This window comes from Marmota monax, unplaced genomic scaffold (assembly GCF_021218885.2).
Source record: "Marmota monax isolate L192 unplaced genomic scaffold, Marmota_monax_Labrador192_F-V1.1 WCK01_AAM20220418_F8-fsc00007, whole genome shotgun sequence".
Taxonomy (NCBI): domain Eukaryota; kingdom Metazoa; phylum Chordata; class Mammalia; order Rodentia; family Sciuridae; genus Marmota; species Marmota monax.
In genome coordinates this window covers 22,891,908-22,909,714 of record NW_026692781.1, presented here as the reverse complement: position 1 = coordinate 22,909,714, position 17,807 = coordinate 22,891,908, and the positions used below count along the sequence as shown (strand labels likewise).

Genomic DNA, 17,807 nt, shown 5'->3' with positions numbered 1-17,807 from the left:
AAAAGAGTAATAAGGAAATTTTATGAAGACTTGTTTACACACAAAATTGACAACTTAGATGAAATCAAGCAATTTCTCAAAGAATATACACATAAAAAACTGCAACTTATCAAATATGAAACATATAATTTGAGTAGTCCTATAATTTTTAAGGAAACCAAATTCATCATAAAAAGAAGACTCTGGATACAGATGGTTTTGTAGATTTATATTAAGACATTTAAAAAAGAATTAACAGAAATTCTACACTATCTTTTTCAGAAAATAAGAGGATAGAACACTGTAATTCATTTTACGAAGCTAGTAATGCCCTGATACCAGACAAAGATAGTTATGAAAAACAGAAATAAACTTTAGACAAATATCCCTCATGAATAATATTTTAATAAAATAGTCAATTTATTTAGCACTATAGAAAAGATTTATACAGCGTGACCAAGTGAGGTTAATTCCAGGGATCAAAAGCTGTTTCAATATTTGAAAGTCACATAATGTACACTCCTATACTAACAACAAAGAAAAAAAATTACAGAATCTATGCATAAAATATACTTGGCAAAATTCTATGTCTGTTCATGATTTTAAAAAGAAATTCAGAAAATAGGACAAGAGGGAACTTCTTCAACTTGATAAAGAATATCTATCAAAAGGTTTATAACCAACATTATAGGTAACAATGAAATGAATGCTTTCTCCCTAATATATGGCACAGGAAAGGATGTCCTCTCTAAACCACTCCTATTTAACATAGTGCTGGAAGTTATACCCAGTGCAAAACAGAATGAAAAATAAATAAATAAATAAATAAATAAATAGCATAGAAAATGAAAAGAAAGTACGTCTACCTATTGGCAGATGGCATAGATGTCCATGTCGACAATACCAAGGAATATATAAAATACCCCCAAGAACTAATGTGTGTGAGTTAAACAAAATTACAGGGTACAAGATAAACATACAAAAATTTATTGTATTTCTATATACTAGCAATAACCTGTGTATATTGAAAGGCAAAAATACAATATATCCTTTATATTCATAGAAGAAAAATGAATTATTTAGATATAAATGTAAAAAAACCCAATGAACATACTGAAAACTAAAAAATGTTGATTAAAAAATCAAAATTCTAAATAAATAGAGAAACATTGTGTTCATGTATTGAAAGACTAAACATAGTAAAAATTTCAATTCTCTTCAAGTGTACATGGAATTTTTTTCAATTCCTATCAAAAGTTCAGCAAGAATTTTTGTAAACACAGATGAGAGTACTCTAAATTGTATATGAAGAGCAAAGGAGCTAGAATAGTTAAAAACAATTTTCAAAAAATTCATGGAATTGAAAGAATCAGTCTATCCAACTTCAATATGTTATATAACTACAACAGTCCGATTTTGTGATACTGACAGAAAATACACATATAGATCAACAGAATGGAAAAAAGAATTGAGAAACACATCTACACAATTATGCCCAAGTGATTTTTTTTACTGTTACAAAAGCAATTCAAAGGAGGAAATATACCCTTTTGACAAATAGTGCTGGATCAGTTTGGCATCCATAGACCAAAATGGAAAAGAAAACTAAACCTGGACCTCAGTTTTTATACCTTATATAAAAATTATTTCAAGATTGATCATGGACTAAAGTGTAAAATACAGAACTATAAATCTTTAGTGTTGTGAAAGAAACCAGATTTTACACAGTTTGGAAAATAACTCAGATATCCTTCTATGGATGAATGGTTAAACAAACTAAGGTACATATACATACCAGGAATACTACTCAGGAATAAAAAGGAATGAAGCACAAATATATGTGTCTACCTCAGTGACTACCCAGAGAGTTTAAAAAAAAAGACAATCAAAAGTTTATTATTATGCAAATAATGTAGCAATCAACTTGTAATAAACAAACTACTTTGTGAAATACTTGAAGAGTAGACATTAGATCTTCAAATATTAAAACATTTGAGTCTGGGGAGGATAAATTAACTAAGAAATTCTATAAGATATGATTCTATTTACATAACACTATTTAAATGACACAATTATAGAAATACAGGGAGGATTTATGGAAATTATATAGTACGTGTGGGATTCTTATATTGGTAGAAATGTTCTGTAACTTGACTATAGTAATATCAATATCCTAACTGAGATATTGTACTATTTTGCAATATGTTACCTTTGAGGGAAGCTGCATAAAGGTTAAGTGTAATCTCTACATTATTTACAACTGCATATAAATTTATAATAGTCTCAAAATAAAAGTTTGTTTTAAAAAGTCTTCAAAATATAAAACAAAACAAAAGCCAAATTATTATTTCTGCTCAGAAAAGTTCTGTACTACATGCTACAAAATGACAGTTTTATGGTTTATATTATGTGTGATTTTGATAGAGACACTAATAAGAAGTAATTTGAATAAAATAGTAAGCGTGAATAACTATAGGTTAGCTGCAGTAAAAAATGTATTTTAAAATCTGATAATATAACAAATAACATTTCATATTGCATGCAAATAAGATATTTCTATCTTATGATATTTCGACAGCTTGCATGCAAGAACATTTTGCTTCTTAATAACTACCTTATAATGGACTTCTTCTATATTAAATTTCCTACAGCAATACTTCATGACATTGCTGATCCTAGTTAATCTTATAAGCATTCTCATCAGTGTCAAGGGAAACTACATTGAAATAACCATCTGTTGGAGATTGAAATTTTAAAACCCTCAACAAAAATGATTAACTGTCTAGTTAAAGTGTCTCTCTTAAATTTTTAGGGTTTTTTTATTTTTTAGAAAAATCAAATGAATACAAACATCATTTGGTAGCCGTTATCTTGGCCAATTTACTTAATATCTGAGTTTCAGTCATTTTCATATATAAAATATAGATCCTATAACAAATAATAAAATAAGAACATTAGATATAGTTAGTAATAATATATGACAGAGGACAGTTATTTAATACAAATTTGTTTCAATAATAATTAATATTCCTAGGTGAATGAGGCACAAGAAAAACTATGTAACACAGGTAGAAACTATATCAAGCTGCTTTTTAAAATCTCTTGAAGCAAAGAAAAGTTATTTGAGGAAGAAGAATAGATAGATTGCTAGAGCTATCTCCAAAAAGCAGAACAATTAAAGTAAAATCATAAATAGAGGTGCAGAAAATCATTTCTAGTTCAGGCTGCATCATGATATCTGTGTTAAGGGACACTCCTGATGGTATTGAAGAGCAGATTACACAATCATTTTATAATTAGATACGAAGAAATGGAGCTGTCTTTCTAAGCATTTTTAATTGCTATGTGTTTTTAGGCAACTTGCCTAAATGATATACTAACTCATCACACGGGATACAAAAAGTGGCTTTGAAAAAAGGCATTATCAAAGTTTACTTTGCATGTTATTTCCCCTCAGTATAATGTTGATATTAGATGCTAAAGACAGGCAAAATGTCAAGTTGTTATAAGAATAAGAGGTGTAAGAGTGAAGATTTCTAGGGTTAAATCTGGGCTCCACTATTTCCTAGATACTGGTCAATTTATAGTATATTTCTAAGTTTGAATTTCCCATCTACAAATGGGGAAAGATGACTATAACACAAATAAAGTTCTTGGCACAATATATTTCATATATTAGAGCATAGTAAATGCTAGATATTAGTGATAATTTTAGCTAAGACAATTGCTCCTCAAGCTTATGTGTAAACATGATAATGAAGCAACACATATCTTCTCTGACAGGTGAAATAATGATTAAAACATAATTAAACTGCAAAAGGGCTACTATAATTTAAATAACTTGTAGAGTGTTTTGCCTGAATACAGTAACTGTTCTAAGAAGGTATTAAGTACTCTGGTTCATAAATATTTGATGAATAATTTCCTTTTAGCTCACCAATTGCAGTTTTCAAGCATAAAATTTAAATTGATACATTTAATAATTATCTTCATATTAATGAACATGAAAAATAAACAAACTTTGAAAATTATTTAGCCTACCAAGAACACTAGTCAATTCATAGAAATATTTAATAAGAATTTTATACACATGAATTTGTCTCCAAATTATGCAAATAATGTATCTTAGCAATCAACTTGTAATAAACAAACTACTTTGTGAAACACTTGAAGAGTAGACATTAGATCTTCAAATATAAAAACATTTGGGCCTGGGAAGGATAAATTAACTAAGAAATTCTATAATTGTAAGTAACAGCTGCACAGTCAATATTTAATCACTATATTGTGAGACAGTTCAGTAGTGGAAGACAGGATTAACATATTGCTTTAAAACATTCCATTACTTTCTGCATCTGTTTACTGATAATAAAAGACACAGCTGTTCTAAACGATACACACTAACAGGTGTAAAGTGCCAATTTGGCATTTTACATAAAAGTTACTTCCCATTTCCTTTTGGAATACTCCAAAATTATACCCTAAGCCACAGCTACCAATAACATAAACGATTTTTTTCATATTAATTTGGATTATTCTAGTCATTGAGAAAAAGATACGCTTCTTTCTCCATGAATTTAAGAGGTTTTTAAACAAACAATACACATCCTGAACTAATTATAATTATCCCAGATGTTTTCCATAAAAATGGTTACACATTTGAACAGTGTTTCTTTAGCAACTGTTCTATATCAAATTTACTACAAAGAGCATCAAAATTATGAAGTAACACAGTATCATATTCACTATATTTAAACTATAACTGATAATGAGGCTTGAGCTTACAATTTATTTTGACAAGTACTTTGAGCTAATAGGTGGTCATATGTATTTAAATTAAAAATACCATGAGGAAATTCCATATATTTGTAATAAATTATCAATAATCACTCACTTAAGGCATGACAAAGTAACTAAAAATTTGTGAATGCCATAAATGTAACTTATATAATTTTGGGTATTTTTTTTAACTTTTATTTTTTACACATAATATATTATAATCTTTCAATGTCCTGGGCAAAAGAACTGACTCCATTCTAATAATTTAGCAAATCTAGTTAACTAATTTTTTGATTTATAAATTATAGTAGATAATCACAAAATCAATGTCTGTGAAAATATTAAGGAACTGATTAGACAGAACACTGAAATATTTTAACTTGGTCATTATATTTACTTTTAATATATAAAATTTAGAGAGGAAAAGTTTAGAGAGATTATCAAAGGAGTCCAAAGCGTTCCAGTCGCTTTCTTTTCTTTTCCTAAAATAAAGAGATTATTCAAATTAGCTTTAGAAAAAAAAGGTTCTTTAACATGTACATATAAAGAGTCCTGGAGACTATGTCTATATTTTGGCTACATACTTGAGGAAAAAATGTAATCTCTAACCATTTTGCTTATTCAAGATTACACAATGCATTCAGATCTTCCCAAAGTACCTTTTCCTCTTTAGTTTAGGTATAGTTGATTTTAAATTCAAATAAAATGCAGTTTCACAGCACTATGTACTCATGTACATCATTATGCTGAAACTGTTTTTCTGGATTATCTGGAAACCCATTACTATCAATGAAAATTCTGTTAGTTTGCTGCTTAAGTTTTTTTGTTTTGTTTTTGTTTTTTGCTGCTGGGGACTAAACCCAAAACTTTACAACTGAGATATACTCCCAGTACTTGCTACTTACATCTTGAAAAGAAACATAAGAAACATTTTTTATATAGAAAAATTAAGGAAAACACTAATTTTATTGTGAAATCTAATAAAACTTAAATGCCTAAAATGTGGGAAAATTAATTATGTGGCTGATTCATGTCTGATTCATAATTTAATAAAATACATAATACAAAAATTCATGAGTTACATAAACTTCATCAATCCCTCAACTTCTATAAATTTTATAACTATCCATAACCATCTATCCAAACTACATTAATTTTCATCATGTTTAATTATAATAGTATAAGTCAGAATGTTTATCAAGAAAATAAAGCTTTGTGTTTATAATTATGGACATGCTATGGTCTAACAACTTACAAAAAGTACAATGTACATTTTAAAGGATTTTAAAGCTTCTTTTCCATAGAAGGTTAAAGTGTCTAATTATTGCTGTAATTGGATATACATATATATTCTAGTAATTGCTTTTTATTTTGCATTCTTAAAATGCAAAAGATTTTCAAGATTTTCATAAGTAGGGGTAAACAACCAATCTGTATTACTAAAAGTAACACTTGAGGTAATTATAGAAGAAAAACTAGAAGTAGAAAGAAACAAACAGAAGCTCCTTTAGAAAACTGAGACTTCAAAACAATACTTGCTAAAGCAATGTATCATTTTAATCAATTGAGAGGAAATAAGGTAAAATGGCAACCAAGAGGTAAAATGAACTATTGATTCCATTTAATATAATAAAAATGACAGTTTAGTGCTTTTTAAAAAATTAAATTTTAAGTATTATAAGATGGATATTTCTAATAACCAAAAAAATTCTAGATTAAACTTGTTAGATTTTTATATTAAAATTTTGACTGCCTTTCAATCATACATAAATACAGTTAGAAGTGGCATGATGATTTTACATTACATAGCACTTGAACAGCTACTACAGTCCATCTAATAATCACATAACAAATTACAACAATGGCTTAAAAAATTGTAGGAAGATAAGAGGTTGGCTAGAAATTCTCTAAATCCCTTTCAAACTTCAATGATTTTAATATGTGTACCTCCTATTTCAATTTAAAACACTGACATGTTTCTTCTAACATTAATAACAAATACAGAATTATAACCATATATTCTTTTTTGTTGTTTTGAGACACATGAGAGTAGAGTGTATTTTGACATATTATACATACATGGAGCAAACTTATTTTAATTAGGATCCCATTCTTGTGATATAACCATATATTCAAATAGTATTTTTTATAAATGGTATGAGTAGCAAAGCTCAGCTTTTTTGTCTGATAAGTTTGTTCAAATATTGAAGCAAATGAATGGATTAAAGTGATCCTAGCACTAGCAAGTCTGTTTTTCATTCTTCTGTTTTGACTCACTTCCCTATTCCTCACTTCCCCCATCCCAAATTAACTGATGAAGTCAGCCTTGCTTGAAAAGAAGAATAAGGGAAAACCTTAAAGAATACTACCAGTTATATGACCTCCTAATTGGTAATCTTTCTTTAGGCATTCAGGAATGCCCCATGACCTGGAGAGAATCTTGAAATCATGTCAAGAAAACTGATTACTACAAGAATAAATGACCATTCCAGTGACCACCTGGCTATGGTTAAAATTAGACTCCCCAGAAACTGCATATAAGCTTTTCACCTATGACCCGTGGCAAGATGGAATCTGAGTGACAGTCATTCATCTTCTACCTGCCACCTTGTTGCTGATAAAGCTCTTTCTCCCCTCACCCCTTGAATCATGGGCTTCACTGGGAAGCAGGGGGACCAGACTTTTCACTAACATAAATTTGGTGAGCCAATCAGGAATAGCAGGGTCTGTGGCAGTGACCATCTCAGATTGGGGAATATTTGGCTAAGGCTCTGTGGCTGCAGCAGCATTTGTGCTGAGGACACTCTCTCATTTTTCCAATTCCAATGCCAGTCACCTCTCATGCCATTTGTGAGAGTGGCATAACAGTTCCTGGGTAAGTCAATGAATTGCCTGTGGAGTAGGGTTAGTCACCTTGAAATGCATGCCCAAGAACTCCCTTTCCCCTCCATATGGGCTCTCTTTCTTCTCTCCCTGGTGGGACAATCAGTTGAGTGCCCCTCAGGAGTGAGAATAGTTACAGACCTTTAACCCTAAATCTGTTTGTAATCTGGATCTCTGGTTTTAGTTTCTGTTACTTGCTTTTCTGTATCCATATCTGTTCTGTCATTGCTTCTGTGCTGCACTATGGCAAATGTGTGATAGTTCTCCCAAAGAACCCTTTGGCATTAATTCTGAGTAAGTGGGCTGAAGATATCTACAGTTCCATGATTTTAAAAAAGATGATTTTTTTTTTCAGTCTGGTCTCAATATGTCTTGGGGTCAAGGGAAGGGAGTAAATGCTCCCTTAATTACTATACCATTTTGCCGTTGGACTTATACTACAGAAAGGAAAAAAAAATAACAAGGTCACTTATGTGTAGGATTACATGTTATTATATCAGGATAACAGAAGGGATAAGCAGGATTTTGTCATTATTAAGGAATAATGATTATATGTAATAGTAAAACAAAGAATGAGGAAAAGGATACAATACTATTTCAGTCTTTAAACACTTGCCCTCCTGGAGTCTTTTATCCTAACATCCCTGTAGTACTTTCACAGGATACAGGGACATCATCCTGGTTTCCTATAGAATAAAACATACCACCCCCATGTGGAATAGTCTGAAATGCACTCTGAGGTTGTCAGGGCAACAGATGGATTTTCTCAATCCAACAAGGAAAGTAATTCAGACAGGGAGCACCATGAAGAGCAGGGCACTTTCAATTATGCTAGTATCCCATAGGAGCAAATGCTCAGGGGCAACTTGCTGAGTGTGTCTAGATGCATAACCCATTTTCCACTTCTGACATGTTTAACTGTAATAATCTTCCATACTGAAAGGATCCTTTACAAATAACTGAGCTCTTTTCATCCATTTTTGCTACATAACACACATCATGGGTAGCTGTCCAGTCCATATCTTAATGAATATTATGCTTAAATAGGATGAAAAGAGGATAAGAACAGATAAAGCTAGAAAGGAGCTCATAAACTTCACCTGGATGACCCCATTAATAATTTAGCAGCAAATAAGACCGTCTCTACCACTGTAACCACCCTAAGGATGCTAGAGGCAAAGCCTGATTAGAGCATCCCTGCTGGTACATTTTAGCAGGACTAAGAGTGAGGGTCCCAAGAGCCTGAACAAGGGAAAGGAAGTTCAACAAAAACCTGATGAAGCCCTATTAGAATTTCAAGAGAACATATACCAGGACTACAGGTGTTACACAGATACAGACCCTGACAATATAGGAATGGTCAATTTAATACTGATAGGATAAAGTGCTATGGACATCTAGTAAAAAATTACACAGCCTGGAAGGGGCTCTAGGAACAAAACTTCAGTTTGTAGACATTGCTTTTAAGGATAACAATGACAGCGAACAATGTGTGAAACAAGGAGATGCCAAACAAAATGCCACTTTTCTGGCTCATCCTTGGTAGGTAAAGCTTTGCCCCACTGGGAAGAAGGCACCGCCTAAAAGAGGCAAGTACACCTTGGAGAAAAACTGTGCCTACTGTAAGGAAGAAGGTCACTGAAAAAATGAATGTCCAGAAAAATAAGACAAGGATATGAATAAACAGGGTCCCCAGATGGTGGGGAGGGATGAATGTCTAGATGCATAACCCATTTTCTACTTCTGACATGTTAAACTGAAAAAGTAATAATTTTCTATACTGAAAGGATCCTTTACAAATAACAGCTCTTTTCATCCATGAAGATTGATGGGCACAGGAGTTCTCACAGATCCAAGACATCCTATCCATGTTTTCCTACATAGCCCTGAGTACAAGTGACAGTAGAGGAATCAACCAATTGACTTCCTTGTAGATACAGGTTCTTCCTAATTTGTGTTAAAGACCAAACCAGGAAAGAAAGCTAAAACTTTTACCAAAGTAACAGGAATATTGAGAGAAATTCAAGACAAGTCCTTCCTCCAGCTACTGGAATGAAAAGTAGAAGATAAGACTTTAAAACATAGCTTTCTATATATTCTGGAATGTCCATTTCCCCTCTTTGGACACAATGCCCTATGCAAGTTAAATACTCAAGTGATCGTTTCTCTAGATCAATTGGAAAAACAAATTCTGCCAGAACATTCATTGTTAGTTACAGAAGGCCTTCCTGTGATCAGAACAGAAGGATAAAGAACTGCTTTTCCCAGAGATCTATGATACTATAAAACCTGAAGTCTGGGTCACAGAAATGTTGGGCATAACAAGAAACATTCAGCCCATAAAAATCAGGTGTAAATTTGGGCATGATGGCACATTCATGCAATCCCCACTACTCAGGAGGCTCAGATAGGAGGATTACAAGTTTAAGGTCAGCCTGGGCAACACAGTAAGACTGAAAAAAAAATCAGAAACACAAATCTAATCAGACCCTGCCAGTCCCCCTGTAACACTGGAATCCTCATAGTTAAAAACCCTCACTCTGATGAATATAGATTTGTTCAGGACGTAAATGGAGTCATGCAAGACAGCCACACAATGGTACTATACTCTATACATTATTAACCTATGTCTCGGAATCATATGGATGATTCTTAGTGTTAGAATTAAAGTATGATTTCTTCTACATATCCTTACATGTCCAGTCTCAACTTCTGTTTGCCTTTAAATAGCAGAATCCTGATACAAGGGTTACTCGACAATTCTGCTGGAATTGTTGGAACTGTTTGAACACACAGGCATTCAAAAACTCCTCTGTACTATTCAGTGAGGTCTTGACCAAAGATTTATGTTACCTTGAAATGACATAGGACTGTTATTACAACATATGGATGGTTGTTATTACAATGTTAATTCAAAATACTGTTATTACAATATATTGAAACAACACACTGTAACAACTATTATAATAACAATATGTTGGTAATCATTAGCCCTACCTATGAACTACATTTTGTACAGTTTATAAAGTTTTAAGTCATGTGACTGACTGGAGTTACAAAATGTCTCAAAAGAAAACTTAGATATGCAAGCACAGGTTTATACCTAGGATTTACTATTTCTAAGCGATAGAGAAAACTGTTACTAGACAGAAAAAGGACTATAATCTGCCTAAAAACTCCTACCACCCAAACACAGTTATGAGGATTTTGGGACATAACAGGCCTCTCTGTCACATCTGGATTCCGAAATTTGGTCTCAAAGTCAAACCTTTATGAAGCCCATAAAGGAATAGAACCTTTTGATTGAACCACTGAGTGTCAACAAGCTTTAGATACCATTAAGGTAAGATTGATTTGGGCTCTGGTTTTGGGACTACCTCATTCTGACAAGCCTTTCAGTCTCTATGTGCATAAAAAAAATGGTGTAAGGTTGAGGGTACAAACCCCAAAGTTGGGTTCCACACTGCATCTTATGGCATACATTTCAAAACAACCAGACCAGACTTTGAAAGGATGGTCACTCTGCTTGAAGGCAGTTGCTGCTACCTCTGACCTGCTGTAGGAGGCTGACGAATTCATTTTGGGACAACCTACTACAGTGTGCATGTCCCTCAACATGTAATGACTTTATTAGAACAAAGAAGGGGTTAGTAGTTGACAGCAGAGAGAATGGGCAAGTATCAGACTATTATTAGAGACAAACTGAATGTTAGCTTCAGGTTTCTTCCAACTTAAATCTGGCTACTTGTAAATGAAGGTACAATATAGCATGACTGTTTTATAAGTCATTGAGATGGTCTATTCCAGCAGACCAAACCTTAATAATAAATCCCTATAAGATTCTGACATGGAACTTTCTACAGTTTCTTGAAACAGGTAAGAGATGTGCAAGATATGCTATTGTGACACTCCTGGAAACTATAGAGGCTGATGTTCTGTCACCTGAAACCTCAGCTCAAAAGGCCAAACTAATCATACTTACACAAACTCTCATCCTCTCAGAAGGGAAGAGCTGACATCTATACTGATTCTAGGTTTGCTTTCATGGTCATGCATGCCCACAGGGCAATCTACAAGTAAAATAAACTGTTAAGACTACAGCAAAAAGATATTAAACATGCACTGAGATCCTATAGTTATTAGATGATGTAAAATAAGACTCAATAGCCTGCAATCAGCATTTCCCTGGCCATTAATGAGAACATAATGATGTTGAAAAACGTAAACTAGTCAACCAGGCAGATAAATGGGAAACAAAATTAAAAATCCCTGCTATGACTGGCCCCCTATTGCCTTAGAAAAATTTTCCTGATTTCTCACCTAACTACTCAAAGGAAGTCTGTAAACAAACAATACACTGGGGTTTTACCAAGGGATCTCCTTGAGGATGAAGTGCCTCCTTATTAATATCATCATATTAATTGAGTACTTCATATTAAGATCAGAGGCCCTTGTTCTTTGAATGCTAGAACGAGTTCACTATAGTACCCAGCACAGTCAAGGTGCCACCTTACAATGAACGCAAAACTATAAAACTATTCCTGGTCTATACTGGTTTGTGAAATTGTTAACACAAGGATGACTAATATGTGTTAAAAAATATTCAAAAGACCTCCTTATAGCTTCCAATGAAAAAACTCATTTCTAAGGAGAATTCCCTATCAAGACTGGCAGATCAGCTTTATGCAAATGCGTTCAGCCTTAGGTAACCTTCGTAACTTATTGATTTTGGTAGATAATTTTTGCATGGGTAGAGCCCTTCCCTGCCTGAAAAGAAATGGGAATAGAAGTAATGATAATACCAAGATATGGATTGCCAAAAACCATAGAGTGACAATGATCCCACATTTGCTTTACAAGTTGTACAGCAGGCACCAAATGGAAACTTCATTTAACCTGAAGGCTATAATCAACTGGTGGGGAAAAAAAAAAAAACCTTAAAAAAGAATATAGCTGGGCTGGGGATGTGGCTCAAGCGGTAATGCCCACGCCTGGCATGCACGGGGAACTGGGTTCAATCCTCAGCATCACATAAAAATAAAATAAAGATGTTGTGTCCCAAAATAAATAATAAAATAAAAAAATAAAGATGTTGTGTCTAAAAAATAAATAATAAAAAATTCTCTCTTTTTAAAAAAAAGAATATAGCTAAATTATGCTGAGAAACACAACTAACATGGTATAACATTTTGCCTATTCCCCTACTGCTGAGGATACATGTGGCTCCCTAAGGCAAGGTTAAATTAAGTCCTTTAAAAATATTATATGGTAGACCATTCCAGGCCCCATACATGACACAAATATGAATTTTTGCTCTAAAGAACAACCTATTAAAGACTATGTCCAATCTTTAGAACAAGCCTCTATGTATAAGTTTCTTACATGCCACCAGGCCCATCACATATAATATTCCACAATCTCCCTCCTGTGACAGAGTGCTTCCTATCTATATTAAATGGACAGGAACCTATGTCATTCTACTAACTGTTCACTATTGCATTACAATGGCAGGTATCAGCCTTTGATAAGTCACACAAGATCATGGAAACACCTGACATTTGTAAAGCCCAATCAGATAAATCCATACCACTGCTCTCCAAAATCCTAGCAAACAACCATAGATACAAAGATACTTCCAAATCTTAGATGAATTTATTTGCCTTACACCTACTGCGGGAGAGCTAAATCAGAGGGCTATAATCTGTTGAGAGCAACATGATCACACATATATGGCTTAGATGCACTTGGGAGTGAAGAAAAGTTCCTATTTATCAATGTCATTATGTTGTGATTTTACAGGTCTAAGACTGGTTTGGAACTGACTGAATACTCAGGTCCAAAAATACATAGTTAGCCATGGCTACATGGAATGAATTTCTGGCCCTGGTTTTCTCAGAGTTGGTTGGGGAGATGCACCATAGGGTATACTTGGATAAATGGGAGATGGGTAAAGGAAATAGATTAGTCCACAAATCTTCCCAACTTCCTACATAGCTGGACTCGATCTGTTTTTCAGTGGTATGATCATCTAGTGTCAGGATTTATTCCTCAGATTAGTCTGGAAGATGTATTGTGGTGCATGGGAAAGAAAGCTTAAATAACAGTGCTAAAAAGATCTCCTTACTTAATATAGAAGTAGCTTTGATGAAAAAAGGTGTTCTCTTAAACTGAATGGCATCAGATATTTCAACTGTATCTCAGGGAAGAACATGTGCAATTATAAAAGCTGAATGGTGAATATATATTAGAGACAATTCAGGAAACATCTCTTTAGCTCTGCAGGCCATGCACACCCAAATTAAGACAAGGACCTATGACTGCACTTTAAATCTAAATGGATGGTTTCCATATGGTTCTGGGGAAACTCTTGTGGAAAGGCTCTTACTAAAAGATTGACAGGAATCATTTGCCTGGGACTTATACCGTGCTGTGCAATGTATTGTCCCACCTACAGGGAAAATTTATACAAAAGGCTATACCAGGGGCAATGTCATGATATGACAGAACAGGAAACCTTATCCCTTAATCAGGGACCCAAAAGTGGAACTAAAGAATTTTCTGATCAGCAGATCTCTGTGGTCCCTTACTATATCCCTGTCCAGCAGAAGTAGCCAGATTGAATTGGTACCCCTCCTTTCTCACCTCATACAGGATTATGTAATGAAACAAATAGTGGAGAATGGAAGTCAATGAATATGCTAAATTGCTTCTACCACTAGCAAGTCTGTTTTTCATTGTTTCTGTTTTGCCTCACTTCGTTATTCCTCATTGCTCCCAAAATTAACTGAATTTGGTCCTGCTTGAACACTACCAGTCATATGACCTCCTAATTGGTAATGTGTCTTTAAAAGGCTTATAGGAATGCCTGACAACTTGGGGACAATCTCAAAATCATGTCAAGAGAACTTATTACTGCAAAAATTAATGACCATCCCAGTGACCACCTGGCTGTGGTTAAAATTAGACTCCCCAGAAATCCCATATAAGCTTTCACCTATGACCCTTGGCAAGATGGAATTAGAGTGACAACTCTACTTCTTCTACCTGCCACCTTGTTGCCAATTAAACTTTTTATTTTCTTTTTACTCTTTTTCTGAAGTCATGGACTTCATTGGGCAGGTTGAAACTAGATTTTTCGTGGTTTCAGTATTGTTCCCAATATCTACAACCAAGATGGGGTTATCCATCTGGTAAATCTTAGGACATAATAGTCTCCTTTCCATATGCTTGCTATTGTGCAACATTTCTTCAGAGCAAAATTCTTCTTATATACACTCTCTAGTTTTCAAAGGTTGAAATAAATTTTGCATCAATACATGAATCCACAGAGTAATAATACACAGGGAACTTCCTTTACAAAAGTATCTAGAAAGAAGTTTATTTTAAATCTATGGGAAGAATTCTGCCTTTGCTTTAGTTTAGATGTGAACAGTGCTTAAAAATGAAATACATATTAAGATAAAATTTAAGTCGAATAAATAATGTCTAATCTACAGTGTAAGTAGTAAGTTACAAAAGAATGCTTACAAATAAAAACATTTAAAAGTTACCTTCAGATATGCTATGTATCACTTGTTTTACATCCTAAATAAGTGTTTGTATTTGCTAAGAATTTAAGTGACTTTTATGACTACCACATTAGCAATTTAATACCTGATTATAATTTTAAGTACTGATTAGCAATAAAAAATTTGACTATGCTTCAACTCTTACAATTAGGGAGGAAGACAGGAAAGCATAAGGGGAGGGGGAGAGGGAGAATGAGGAAAAAGGAGAGAGACTGACTTTGAGAAAGAGAGAAAATAAACTTTGGAATAATTATTTTTTCATCTCTGTACAAATTCTTGTGATCATAAAATTTCTTAGGAAAGTATAATTCTACACTGAGCTTTTGGTCTTTATTCAGATTAGCCTGACCAATTCCACTCTCAGGAAAGTAAGTATTCAGGTAAGTAAAGGAATAATTCTGTGAACCAAGACTTGTAATACCATAAACTCAAAAAAAATTTTAAAAACACAATAAAAAATACACAGCATTCAATGCTGATATAAGACTGCAACTCTTATCCTTTATTCCTGTCAAACTAGTTTTTAAAAGCATGCTTCCTTCATGAATTTCCTTTATAAAAAGTAGATGTATAATTTTTCCCAATTGTTATGCAAATAGAGCTTTTAATGTTTGTTCTAAAGTTAATAAAAATACCCCTTCATTTCTATTTGACCATGATTTAACAATTTTACACCACAAAGGTAAATATCTGCTCCACAAATTTCAAATGATAACTATAGTTAATAAAACTTAAGTCATAAAGCTAAATTCAGAACATGTTCAATTACAGAAGATAACCAAGCATAAACCCAAAGCAAAACATATTACTTCAGTACAGACATTTGACCGATGTTACAGAAATTATTTCTGTACTTGAAAAAAATACCTCATCACAACTCTAAATGTAAACTTAACATCACTGTTGATACCAGTTGTTATTCATCAAGGAGTTAAGGCATACAGAAAACATAATATAAATCATTAGCTGAAATATCAATTCAAAATTTTGTACAGTAAATATTGCTTACCATATCGGTGTTTTCTTTGCCTAAGAATAAAAGATAATTCAGAAATCTTAAAAGACAAAAATATTAAATAAAGCTATAGTTACAATAATTTTTTAATGGATATGTAATATAAAAGGATGTAAACTGTAATAAAAAACATAAAATGTATGTTTGAGGGGGTAAAAGTGTAAAGTTTTTGTATGTGAACAAAGTTAAATTGTTATCAGCTTAAAACAGACTGTCATAACTCTAAGATGTTGCACAACACTACAATCTATAGTTGGTACACAAAAGATAAAAGAATCAAAGTTTACAGAAAACAAACAAATCAAACACACACATACACACACACACACAGAATACAGCGAGAGAGGAAGAAACGGAAGATTCACAAAACAGCAGAAAATAATCAACAAGATGGAAACAGCAAGTCCTTATCTACTAATAATTACCCTGAATGTAAATGGATTAAATTCGCTAATCAAAAGACATAAAGTGGCTAACTGGACAAGAAAAGAAGACCCAACTATATGCTGCCTATAAGAGACTTGCTTTAGCTTTGAGAACATATATTAATTGAAAGTGAAGGGTGGGGAAAAAATGTATTCCATGCAAATGGTAAGCAAAAGAAAGCAAAAGTGACTATTCTTATACAAGACAAAATAGATTTTAAGTAAAAAAAAAATTGTAAAAACAAGAAAAGGTTAATAGGTTATTGTGTAATAATAAAGGGGTCAATTTCTCAAGAGGACATAGTAAGTATACATGAATTCAACATTGGAACATAAATATAATGTAAATATTAACATATCCAAAGCAAGAAACATAACAATACTGTAACAGTAGGGGACTTCAATATTCCAATTTCGACAACAGATAGATCATTCAGACAGAAAATTAGACTTGAACAATTGTTCAATCCTATAATGGACCTAAAAATTATACAGGAAACTCCACACAGGAGTAGCAGAATACACGTTTTCCTCATATGTCCATGGAACATTCTCCAGGATAGATAATTTATTAGGCCACAGAATAAGTCTTATCAAATTTAAAACTGAAAATCATATCAATTGTCTTACAATAATGGTATAAAACTAGAAATAATAGGATTAAATTTGGAAAATTTACAAATATATGGAAATCAAATTATACATTCCTGAACAATTAATGAGTCAAAGAAAAAAATCAAAAGTGAAATCTCCAAACTAATGAAGACTAAAATACAACATACCAAAACTTACGAGATGCAGCAAAAGCAATTCTAATAAAGTACATAGTGACAAACATCCACATGAAGAAAAAAGAAAGCTCTCAAATATAATACCTAATTTCATACCTAAAGAACTAGGAAAGGATGAACTAAATGAGTCCAAAGTTAGTAGAAGAAAATCACAGACTAGATGAATAATAAATGAAATAGACACTAGAAAAAAAAAAAACCCAACAAAACTAGGTTGGTTTTTTGACAAGACAAAATTGACAAACCTTTAGATAGACTAACCAAGGGTGGGAAGGACCCAATTAAAATAAGAAATGAAAGAGGAGAAATCGTAACTGGTACCACAGCAATACAAAGTAACCTAAGAAACTGCAGGCATTCTTTGTTT

The 17,807-nt window shown here is 32.9% G+C and overlaps 1 protein-coding gene across 1 annotated transcript in view; it reads right to left on the bottom strand.

Annotated features, from left to right (window-relative positions):
* Window positions 1–5,138: 5,138 nt before the first annotated feature.
* Window positions 5,139–17,807, bottom strand: part of Pms1 (PMS1 homolog 1, mismatch repair system component) — a 128,684-nt gene continuing 116,015 nt past the window's right edge. The window contains exons 19-20 of the transcript XR_009227035.1: window positions 16,219–16,238; window positions 5,139–5,240 (exon numbers count right to left, since the gene is read on the bottom strand). The gene's annotated coding sequence lies outside the window, so the exon portion shown is untranslated. The remainder of the gene's footprint in view (window positions 5,241–16,218; window positions 16,239–17,807) is intronic.